The sequence below is a fragment of the Dreissena polymorpha genome, chromosome 14, assembly GCF_020536995.1.
Source record: "Dreissena polymorpha isolate Duluth1 chromosome 14, UMN_Dpol_1.0, whole genome shotgun sequence".
In the NCBI taxonomy this organism is placed as follows: Eukaryota; Metazoa; Mollusca; class Bivalvia; order Myida; family Dreissenidae; genus Dreissena; species Dreissena polymorpha.
Genome location: NC_068368.1, coordinates 61637257 through 61650293, shown reverse-complemented (window position 1 = coordinate 61650293; position 13037 = coordinate 61637257). Strand labels below are relative to the sequence as shown.

At 33.3% G+C, this 13037-nt stretch overlaps 1 long non-coding RNA gene across 1 annotated transcript; it reads right to left on the bottom strand.

Annotated features, from left to right (window-relative positions):
• Positions 1–746: 746 nt before the first annotated feature.
• Positions 747–6235, bottom strand: LOC127858114 (uncharacterized). Its single transcript, XR_008038755.1, has 3 exons — positions 6047–6235; positions 5333–5396; positions 747–4773 (listed from the first exon to the last, which is right to left on the bottom strand). It is a non-coding gene; the product is annotated as an uncharacterized LOC127858114 (long non-coding RNA).
• Positions 6236–13037: the final 6802 nt, after the last annotated feature.

The window sequence follows — 13037 nt, the reverse complement described above, 5'->3', positions numbered from 1 at the left end:
ACAAGTGACAAAGTGTCTGTAAGTGATAGGGAACTGTTGTTTTGTTTACCAGCGACAAAGTGTATGTAAGTGTATAATGCTGAAAGAAGAGGTTAAGCTCAAATTATAGATATGATATTGTCTCCACCTTGAGAAGAAAAATCATTATATGTGCATGCAGTTTTGAGACGGACAGGTTATCTTTGTATTATACTAGAATGTAAAATATGGTATAATAGAAGTGTTTTGATTTTAAGTGTTAACATTATAATACTTAAGTTATCCGTTATTTTAAGCTAAAGACAATGCAACCAATCTTAGTTTAATTTTATTTCAACATGCCGTAATATATTGGCATGATTTAATAATAACATGTATTTAATGGGTGGGTGGGGTAAGTTTACCCCTATAAATGCACTATTTACAGGAGTAAATATGTTAAGAAACTTCATGATACACTTAGGAAATAGTAAAATAATACTGATTTCATAACTGATGTATTACTGAATACTGTTTTTGTCGGGTGGTTTGCCCGAAATCTGTTGATTTAATAGAAAGTGGAAAATATACTTTATTTAAAAAAGCGTCCGCGAGGGGCATAAATAAAATGAAGTTTTAACAGGTTTGCCCTGGAAATATTTCGCTAGACTTTTTTCAGTCATCTGTTATACGTCATAGATCTATAATTTGAGCTTAACCTCTTCTTTCAGCACTATATGGTTACATCTTATCTAATTACGCATATCATGGGTACACCATAAATCAATTTAATGCTAAATGTAACATTTTGGGGAAAACATCAATAATTGTAATGCTTTTTTTCTCATACTAAATTCAATAGTAAGTAAACTTGGGTGTGAACATGTCCGTAACTAACTTATACACTGTCTTCCATCAAGTCTTGTTCTTCCACAGTTTGTGCATTGGTACAGCTTATTTCCCGACATTCCCCACATCCCGATGAACAGTCAAGACCATGTCGTCTACAAGTACAACGTTTCAAGTCACAATTGGTCTTACAGCAGCATCTGATAATTTTCAACAAATCGTCTGGTGCAGGGGACATGTTTGTTTGGACTGGCATTAGTAATCCGCTATCAGACTTCCAACCCCATTCAAGTGGATTTAAATTATTATCCTTAGTAATCCATTCATGAACTTGAAGGTAAACCCTTAAACTATGGTAATGTGCAGAGGAGCATGTGGGTGGTAAAGTGTTAACAGCTACATACTTTGTACTTGTCATAACTTTGCTGACAAATATCCTATATCGGAGAGTGTTGAGCTGTTCATGCGATGCCCCACCGTATAAGCATATTATCAATTTTTCACCAGCGGCAGATACATCTTGAATCGCTGTGTTGTCTAGAAAAACTTTTGATTGTTTTTGAATAAAGGCATTGAAAATAAATTTGTTCAATGTTGCTGCTTTGCCAACCCCAGACATCTTAGATGTATCACAACCAGTTAGTGCATGGATAACAGGAAGCATTCTACATATATTCAAGCCAAGTAAATTTCTTGTACGGGTTACATCCCACTGTTTGACCAATTTAGCGTTTTTTAGATTTCTTCCCGATATAAAATATATTTTGTTTGCAGACACATCCGCGTGGTAACAAAGTAAAACAAGAAGATCTGTGTCTTCCCCAAGAACAACAGTTTTTTTACTTGAAGAACTTGCTACAGCTGTTTTGAATATCAGCACATCAGCATCACTCACAGCATGTATTGTAGGACAACCTCTTTCTTGTAGACATTTGCTTAGCATATCTACGAAATACTGTTTATTCTCAGTATTTAACAAAAACTGTTCTTTTTTGGACCTGAATGGTGTTTCCCTTGTAAAATGTACCTTTGTACTAGCTAGTCCTCTACTGCGTTTACTATGAGCACAGTCTTTAGTAGAAGGACCATTAGAATAACATCAAATACCACTGTTGAAGATGAACCCTTTCTGACGACGTAACCCACGTATGTCTCACATATGTCCACAAATGTATCCCCATATTTCCAGGTCAAATGGTTAAGTAAAGAACCACCATCATGGACATAGTGTACCGAATCATCTAGCTTTTCGAGAATAAACAATCGCCCAACGCCAAAATTGCATTAGCCAATGACGGTTTGTCAGCTTGTTTTAAAAGTCCAGACGACTCGAATAACGACGATGGAAAACTACACAATTCGTACTTGAATATTTCCTCCTGGCTGTCATATAATCTATCGGCTGCAGCTGTCAAACGCTGAAATAGTAACTGTGGGTCAATGTGAACAGTTTCTCCGTTTACTTTCACTTTTGACTTTGAGCTGAGTGTCACTGCTTGACTTGTACGCTTGAAACTGTACTCCAAAACGGTTTTATGAAGCATCTTGTCTAACACAGTTTGACCCACTTCCTTTGCAGTGTCAACATTTACATGAAGATCGGCTGTTAAACCTGTTTCAATGTTGCGAAGGGCATAATCGTTAACGAATGGAGTTTATCCTGTAGGAAATGGTAGTTTTAGTTTGTCCTTTTGATCTCTGTCCATTCTCGACTGACTGCTTTCTACATGCTGATCACTTGTGTGATAAGCGACGTTTGCAAATTCCTGCATTGCGTTGTTGTATTCTTTGCAAGTTGGCATCGAAAGCAACCACTGATTTCTCTGTTTTTCAGTTAAACCACGCCCACGTGTCAAACCACCGGTCGTCTTGACACTTCTCATTAAAACCTGTTCTATCACTAAATCTGTTGATAGACCAGCCCAATACCGTTCGCTTCGACGAACTACGTGCTTTCCTTCTGAAAAGTGTTTGGAAACGTCTGGATACTCCATCAGTAGTTTAGCCATGCTTTGAAGGTAAAAGTAAGCTGATTTTAAGTACAGGTTGTGGCCTGCAGCTGCAAGGTAAGGTAACATTTCTTTTACAGTTTGGAGATGTAGTTCCCAGCAACCAATGCGTTCTGCTTTAATGAATGTTCGTAATATATCATCCATTGACATATGCATAAACCATAACTGTGAAGTACGAAATTCACACATAGATGCTCTGTTTTCGTCAAGTTTTCCCTGAAGCTTTTTGAAAACCATTTCTTCACAAACATTTTCTACTGTCATTTCTCCTCCAATAAGGTTTCATTGTTTCCAACCGTGTTAGTTTCAGCATGTGTTTTTGGTAAGGTACTCGTAGTCGCAATAGCAAAGTCGTTGTCTCTTGCCTTGCTAACACTATCACCATTGAGTTCAAGCTCATTGGTTTCTATTGCAGAAAGTGAAAGTTTTTTTCCGTAAATATGGCATTTAAGACTTCGTCAAGAAGGAAATGAGCCCGGGTTGCTCTGGAAACAGCCTTACCAGTTAACATATGGGTCACGGCATTGGAGCATAAATAGTTTCAAGCAATTCCGATAGTCCTGATCCTGCCATTAATTGTCCGATACATCCTAGAAAACTCAGTATAGTGTGGAATCCACCCAATCTAAGAACTATAGATTTGAGTTCGCTTGTAGATCCTTCATTGATAACCATGGTCAAAGCCTTCCAATAGAGTGGTTGGTCAAATGTAACCACTGGCACAGTATTGTGTCTCCTGGCTTGTGTACACACAAAGTGTAGTGTTGAATAAATACAGGAAACGTCGCTGGCATTGATATCGATCATGGGAAGAAAGAAGATTGGTGATTTTCCTGGGTAATTGCCCTGTTGCACCATTTGCATGATTCCAGACCATCCTTGTTTCCTTTGTTTCAAGGGCCATAAGCACTTCGAAAGCAGGTCAATGTTTTTTGTACGATCTTCATATCTGAAGTCAGGTAATACTTTTAATGTTTCATGTATCATAAAACTATTCTCCTTTTTGTAAAATTTCACTTGAATCTTACCAAGTGCCACTAGGTCATCTGTTGAAACGGAAATTCTTGGAACAGTTTTTGACACTTTTGTTTCGGCCGTGTAACAAGCAATTATACCCATGCCGTGAAAAGTATTGTTGCCATCCAGTGTTCGTATATTATGATCCACGTTGTCCGCTACGAACTGGCAAAATTGGCCATCTTTTAGAATAGGCAAATCAATGCCTTGTGAAACTGCTGCACTTGTCTAAAACCGTTGAACCTCTGAATATGAACTACAAAATCCTAGCTTATTCAACATATCAATTAAAAACTTTGATGCAAAGTGGTGATGCATTTGTACTGCTAAGCCAATCTGTAGTGGAGGAATCAACACCTTTGGTCTTGCTGCTTGGATAATGGTCTGTCCAATAGAGGCAATCTTAACATCTGCTTTTTTCTCGCAGAAAATTTCTCTAAGAAATGTTTTTAGACTATCCGGAATGTAGTCAATATTTTCCTGTGAAGACATAAGATCATTAGAGTCATGTATAGTTTCCAATCTGCTTTTAACATCTGAACCCCATGTGTCATTCCTATCAATACATATTTGTACTATGTTATTTTTAAATTCAACTGTTCTAACAGAGTATACATTATAGCCTCGTTTTCTTCCAACACATTTGGCACGTTGAGCACAAAATAGACAATTTGTACTGAAGTTAAATCGTTCAGTGTTAGATCGTAATGATGGAGATAATACAGTCTGTGTTGACTTTTTATTTAAGGATAGCTTGATTCGAATTGGGTTACAGTAATCTTTCCGACAATGTACATGAACTGTCTGTCCGGGTAGGGAAGTAATATTGTCCAAGCGAACTTCGCTGGCAGCATTTATGCTATCACTCCCTTTCTGGCGTAACTTTACATGATCTTGGCCATCTGCAAGTGATTGGCAGCATATCAGGCAGGTATTGCTGAAATAATATATGAATACATGCTGTTTCAACCATTACGCAGAACAGTCTTTTGTGACATTCCCAATTGTGACAAAAGGAGCATTTGCTCATAACAAGCAATTTCTTCATTTGACACAATGGATTTTAAAGCCGTCTGCTGTAGATGCATTCAAAAGCGTTTAATAGAATGAAGGGTTCATATTTTTCATACATATTGTGTATTTCAGAATAGAAGTAAATGCATTGTTGAACTTTATGTTTATAAAAAAGCAATTTTTTAGAAACAACAATTATCGATATTCACGCAATATTGTGTTAATTTTTTTTCAGAAATAACAATAGTTGATATTCACGCAATGTAATTTTGTACTATGTACAAATGTTCACAGTTCCAGTATGAATACTGTAGTAAATTTTGTTTTGCACTCATTAATAGTTTGACTGTACTGTGGGTTTAATTTATTAATATGCTTGTCATTGATGCTTTTGAAAAATGAATTATTTAATTTTGCCTTCAACTGCAAGCTGTAAATGTTGAGTATTTACTTGCGTTGCGTGTGGAATAAATGGCTATTACCTTTCCAATGCAGCTGCAGCAGGTTTGGTGCTGATAAGATTGTTTGGCAGTTCCATATTAGCATCTGTAATAGATGAAACAAATTAAAGTCTCTATAACGCTCAAAATCAACCAAAATTTCTTAAAATAAAATTAACACCTAAACAATCTGTGTTCCTTATAGCAATAGCCACGATTTCAACGCTAGATGTGGTATGATTACATAGATTTTGGTAGATACAAGATGCTCGTTTTAATTTATTTGTGACACAATAAATTCCATTTTAATATATATTCACAATACACAAGAACACCATCTTAAAGTTTATGTGTCGTATGAATAGATATCGTTGAAATTAAAATGGAAAAAACAACAAGCATTTTGTATCTACAAACATCTATTTTACCAGACCAAATCTGGCGTTGAAATATCGGCAATTGCCATAAGGAACACTGACGTTTAATTGATTAAGTTTATTTTACGAAATATTGTACGAAATTTTCGTTGATATTAAGTAGTAATGTTACTTAACATATATTGAGAAAATAGAGGAAACAGAAATGGAAAAATTAAACTTAAGTTTGATCAAAGCTGTACTTATTTTCCTTCACATGGTATGACAGATTTTTTTTAACACACTTTCTTTTGTTTATATAAATTTACATTATCCTGTAGCATTTTGTCATTGCATATGAAACATTAATAAAATCACTTTTAAATAAATATATATATACCTTTTTTTGAAATTCTAAACCCACACCTTTGACATTGTTGATTGTTGATCTAACATCTGTAATAAATCAAACACATGTATTAAAGAAAATAACAGTTTGATATGTGTGTAAGAGAATAACTTATTTATTATAAACAGCTTTTGATTTTCTGTTGTTATAATACTAAATGAAAGATTTATAGCTTAACACAATATTTTGGATTATATTTTTTTTAAAGTGTAGAATTGTAAATTGAAGACCATAACTTATTATTTCTATTTTATATATGATAAATATTCATCATGAAATCATTAAAATGATTCAAATATGTGTAAAATTGAAAGCTTTTTTAACATTAGGTAAGAACATTCTCAACAGTTTCAATCAGTAGAATATCTTAAGTAGTTATAGGGAAAAAGAAGTAATACGAAAACGTTATGGTACAAATGGCCAAAACAAAAACGTTATGGTACAAATGGCCTTCCGTACTTAAAAAAATATTAAAATCTCGATATTTTCTCTCTTATTTTTCATATTTGTTTGTGTGTTTCAAGCATTTCTTAGATGCCTACATATGTATATTTGTGTAAAATGTGTGTTTTCTGCTGACTTTATTGCATATTTTAAGAAAACTATAAGTTCCTGCATCATCCACGAAAACTAATTACAAAGTGGTACGTAGTCTATTGCGTAGGCAACCTTCTATGACTGACACATATGTAAGGAGAAAAACATAAATTTCCAAGATGAAAAGAATAATATTCAACAAAGACATCGTAACTTACCTCCAAAAATGACTTAAATCTAGGATCTTTCATCAAAAGCAGACGATCACATCATATCGCGCGAACGCTAGTATACCGTGCGTCTGATCATTTTATCTTCTACGGTGGTAATTTAGCGCGATGAAAATCTGTCATATCAAAAGTCATTTTTCGGTAGTTTGGCCTGGCTAGACTTTGCTAGACTTTTGATATGTTGAAGAGGTGATATTTATCTACAATATTATCGAAAAATTATTTCTGTTGCAATTAGTTGTGGGTACAATTACAGATTGACTGGACTAGGTTTGATTCATTGTAGTAAAATTAGTTTGCGCTCGAGAAACGCTTTCGCCCAATATTAATATCGCGCCCATGTATCAGAAAGAAAAAATGTTCACGAACATTTAAACCAGATTGGTGCAATTATTGCAAACGAATTGTAATCGGGAAGTGTTATTATTATTATTATCATCATCATTATTTCATTTACGAATAAAATATGCATATATGTAGTTATGAGTTGGCGCTGTCCTTACCATAATTACATAAAAAGTAGTTTGCTTATGTGAAATAACTACATTTATATGATATTCATGTGATATTCCAATTAAGAGGACATTATATAAATATTACATGTCTGACAAGATGACAGTAAATTTGTCAACTTGAGGAAATACTTTCAACCGAGGCGAAGCCGAGTATTTTTCCGAAAGTTGACAAATTTACTGTCACCCTGTCAGAAATGATTTATTTATTTTATTATACCGAAAAAACTATTAAAGCATGAACAATTTATATTATTATTATTTATTTATTATTATTATTATTATTATGAATTTATATTATTATATTATATATGGTCGTCTGTTTACAACGGAAATGCAAACTGCGTACTGCGCATGCGCGAATGGGGCAGTACAATTTTTTTTACCATTCCGCACGTGATTGCTAAGGTAGCGGGCGACAGTATTTTTTGGAGCGGGCGACATAATTTTGTGGACAGTAAATTTTTCCCGCTGGGTCTGACAGTATTTCTATGCCACGATGGCCGATGGGGGTGAGGTATATTAAAATTTATTATGCTGCGTTAAGGCTTTAAGTTGATAGTACGAGTATATCAGGGTGCAGGATCAACGGGTTTTCAGGGGTTTACATACGATGTAAACACACCGCTAAGAACGTTATTTGTGCAAATATCTCAAGTTATTAAAATACATTGGCAAAAATCTTTAGTGCATAACAAATAGTTTTTCTTGCATTTTGTGCCGATTTTTTAAGGTATAAGAATAGATCCTAAATATGTGCGCCTTTAATGTCAACGGTCTTAATTGCAAAAATAAACGTGAACACGATATAACGTATATAAAATTGAAATCGGCAGTATTTAAGGTAGCGCACCTTTAATGATTTCCCGCGATTTATTTTACGATTTTAAATGATCGGTTATTTTCGAGAGATGCATTTTATTTTTTTCAAACTTCGAATTTTGATATGTGTTTACCTAATTCATTTAGAATACATGATTTTCACTATAAATTTTTACTTTGATCCAATTATCATCTAAACAATACGATTTCGCGATTTCTTCAAAGATCGACCAGCCTTTTTACCTGTTTACTTATGAATATCTAATTTAAGGTTGCACCTATGTGAAGTTGTCGTGGCCGAGTGGTTAAGGCGATGGGCTACAAATCTTTTGGGATCTTCCCGCGCTGGTTCGAATCCTGCCGACATCGCATACTTTTTGCGACGCGTTTTACTTCTTTTCTAACGTAATTTGATTTAATATAGCATATAAGCTATGTTTATTGTCAAATATGTTGAAAATTGTAAGAACATCCTACAATTTTAAAAATTAAAAACAACGTTATGGCTAAATTGGGTAATTTACTGCTGAAAATACGAAAGATGCATGTTGCATTTTTATTTGTATTTCAAAAATTAAACGGTAAATCTGTCTATTACTTGGTATTTTTGCTGTATATAGTGTTTCTATAAAAAAAATAGTTTAAAATATAACTTAAATGATTCTATTTTGAATTTTATGACACTTTGTTTTTAACCGACCCAATTTTTACTTGGCTGAAATAACTTACATTTCATGGCGCTATTCCATAGATAAAAAATTGTAAAAAATAAATGTCTGTAAAAGAATACTTATTTCATCTTGTTTAAACTTTAAACATCTTTACTGCATCTGTACACACCAACTGCATGCCCATATTTGGAAATCTGAATGAATTATGGAACTTTTATATACCCCAGGGGTGAAAATAAACTGGACAAACGCCGAGCGTGAGGGTGGGTTTGAAAAAATCGGTATATTTTTTTTTTAAAAGCATGGAAAGCCTACCTACAAATTTGCATGTAGTTCAGTGAAATGATGCTGATTATGAAAATAATTATTTAAATTATATTTGGATATGTTCCCATTAGAGGTGCGCTACCTTAAGACTGAAATCTTCACGGAGTAAAGGGCATTTTCACGAACCTCGATACCATAATTCAATAAAACGTATGGAAAAAACATTATTACCTCGCTTGCCGTTAAATTATGCATCAAAACTAACTGTCCAGCGCCGTTTGAAACATTTGTTTACATACATTTCAACTAACTGACATTTTAAACATACGAGTGATTTCATTGGACCAATGCGGAGGTGTGTCTTTACAACTGGAGATTTCATTCATAAATACTTCCTGATCAGTGTCAACTGGGTCATGCGAGTTGTGTATCGTGTTATTTCTTAAAAGTTGACCCAGCATGTGTAAAAATATTGCAAGACATAATACATTTTCAGAAAGGAAATTCATTTATGCGTTGAGTAAGATCGTGAAAATCGCTGCACAATTAATGGCTGTTCAAAGCGATGCACCCCGTTTTGTGGTGATTTTGAGTTGCATATCTTGTTATAATATGATTATTTATCATTTAAAATGATTTTTTCACTAATAAATATCATAGCCACACGCTTACCACCTATGGATGAAAGTAAAATGAAAACTTTAAAAATAACTATTTAAATTTTTAATGGAATGACAAACCCGGCCTGATAAAACGTAATCAAATTATACAAGAATATAGAAATTGCGGTTTGGAAATGATTGATATAAAAAGCTTTGTGGATGGTCTCAACGCTACTTGGATAAACGATACATCAACCTGAATAAAAACAAAATAACCAAATTATACAGTATTCGTCTATAAATCTATGGTAATTATTTTATTTGAAACAACCACATTACCCCTGACGATAAAAATACACTTAACATTTGAAGTGTTCTCAAAGGACATATTAAAGGCCTTGAATAAGACATATTAAAGGCCTGGAATAAGGTTAACGCAAACACAAAAAAACATCACATAAATCGGGGAAAAATAAATTTTGAATTAGTCATTAATAATTTAAATCTCAGGGTTTATTATTGCACAACTAATTACATATAAAAGGATCAATCGTGTAATACAATTATATGACTAAAGAAAAAAGCAATTTGATAGTTTTGGGCAATTAGAAGACTAGAACGGGCTAAATACCAGACATTTCCTTAAGAACTTATAGTCTTATAAAAAGTGTGTCTCTAGATTGTAAAGAAAAGCTGACATCTCAAAACATACGTTATTGACTGCCAAATCAGTTACTCTCATCATTTTCAGAGTCAACACAAATCTGCAATTGAGAATACCAAAACTTGCATTGAAGCAAATCACTTAAATTAAAGCAATTACAAAATGGTAATTCTTTTTGACAAAGAATTGGAAACGAATACATTGTTTATTTAATCTCTTCGACTAACACATAGATATATAGATTTATTTCGGAGATAACACACATACACACAATGCATTGAAACACCTTGTACATAAAACCATATGAAGTAAAAACAATCATAATTGAAAAGTACATGCATAGAATGCACTATGGCATGCACACTAACGCCAAGGATTACACAAAAAAGAGCAACATCCCTTATTTCCATTGTGGTCCTTGATTGTTGGTGACACGACATAGAGAGGCACTAGTAATAAATAAATACTACCCGGTAAATACTATGTTAATCATAATAAATACATGAAATATAATACTAATATTCAGATCAATGGACACAATGTATCAATTATGATCGTCATATCACAGATAAATTTGGATGGATTAAAAAATTAAAGGTTACTACAACAAACAAAAATTAAAAAGTCACATTAAATATGAACGTATTATTAATCCTAAATGATAAGACATTGGGAAAGGAAAATGTAAACATTTTAACAGCATAGCATAGCAACTTAAAATAGATATAAAGACTCTGTTTAAAAGATTTTGTTTGATTGCAGATTTAAAACTGGACAATAATGTCATCTGGGTTATAAAAGATGGTAGTTTATTCCACAATGTTCAACCCAAGTAACTGAAGGACTTCTTCCCATTTCTTTTAACCTTTGGAACAGAGAAAGCACCTTTATTACTAAATGTGGTACTATGGGAATGGACAGCATTCTGGGGAATAAACTGGTCTGACAAGTAGTCAGGAGATAGACCATTTGTGATTTTAAAAACATGGGAGAGCATTATTTGCTCGACACGTTTGTCAAATGGCAACCATTACAAAGAAGTATAATGTTCCAGGCTAATATGAGTTCTAGAATCAAGATTGAGCACAAAACGGATCAATTTATTTTGGGTTACCTGAAGTTTATTCTTCAAAAACTGTATACGACCATTGTACCATGTAGAACAAGCATAGTCAAAATGACACTGGATTAAGGACAACACAAGACGTTTCTTGGTATGCTGGGTTAAATACTTGCTTTTACGATATAAAAACTGTAACCTAGAGTTAGATTTCTTTACAACAGACTGAGCCATATTGACAAATGATAAATTCTGGTAAATACTGGCCCCAAGGTACTTGACTGCAATTGTAGGGTCTATAACTGTGTCATTACATATTATATTTAACCTGGGATTTGACCTTAGCTTATGATTCAGTTTTACCAAGGTGAAGATATAACTTGTTGTCAATTATCCATTGGCTCACTTCATTAAGCTCCTGAGTAAGGGCTTGCTCTATTTGACACTTGTTTTGACCTGAAACTAAGATGCAAGAAACATGTTTATACAGTAAAAGTTTATTCTTTGTTGCTGACGACATATCATTGACATAGATCAAGAGAAGGAGAGGTCAGAGAATAGAACCTTGAGGCACCCCACATGTAATGTTTGCCATAGAAGATTTAGTCCCTGATACATCAACAAGTTGTTGTCTATCAGATAAGTAGGATGAAAACCAATAACATGATACGAAGCTAAAAACGTTTCAGTATAAATATGTTATGCATACTATTCCAAACAAGATTTATTTATTGCTATGTGGTTCAACACACTCCAATTTTTGTGATTTTTGAAGCATGTTAGTAGATTTGAATGTGCATATGTTTTGGGAATGTCATTTAATTTAACAGTTTTGGAACGGTGTTAAAATGTATATTGATCAAACAGCGAATCTGCCGTTTATTACAAATTTTGATAATTAACATTTAAGCTTCTGTAAAGTTTTAGTACGTTATTCAAACATGTCACAGATTGTTAATTTTATCATATTTATGGCAAATTTTACATTTTAGAAATAAATAACAAATTGCATACCTTATATAAATCACTTAACTAAAAATCTTCAGAGTAGGTTCACAATTGAGGAGATAAATGCTTTCAATAAAGATCAAATATAAACTTTTAGAACAATTTGGATCAGGGTTTTTTCAACATAATTCATTACAATTGTAAACTGAATATTCATTTTTATTCTTCGATCCATTTGTCGTATTGTATATAATTATTATTTTGCTATTGTCTCATGTTAAACTTTCGACATATATGCTTGTGTTATTTATTTAATTGTTTTTTATTGCTATTACTTCATGCGTGTAATTAAATTGTTTATTGATTAATAAATATATAAATAAAATGAGAATTAATCCCTGAATGCGTCTGAAATCGGTAACGAAATTTCACGTTGCGTGAAGCATAACCGTGCAGTACATATTGACTTTTTTTGACAAGAACACGGGCTTATTAAACAAAGTAATTCTTATGTATTTCAAATTGACGAAAGCAGCAAACAACACTGTCTTGTATGCACTCGTTGAAATGCTTAAGAATTTTTTTTTAATTATTTGAAAAAAAGCACCATTTACCGGTGTGTTCATATAAATTAACGTGTACTGGTTAACCCACAGCGTAACGTGATCC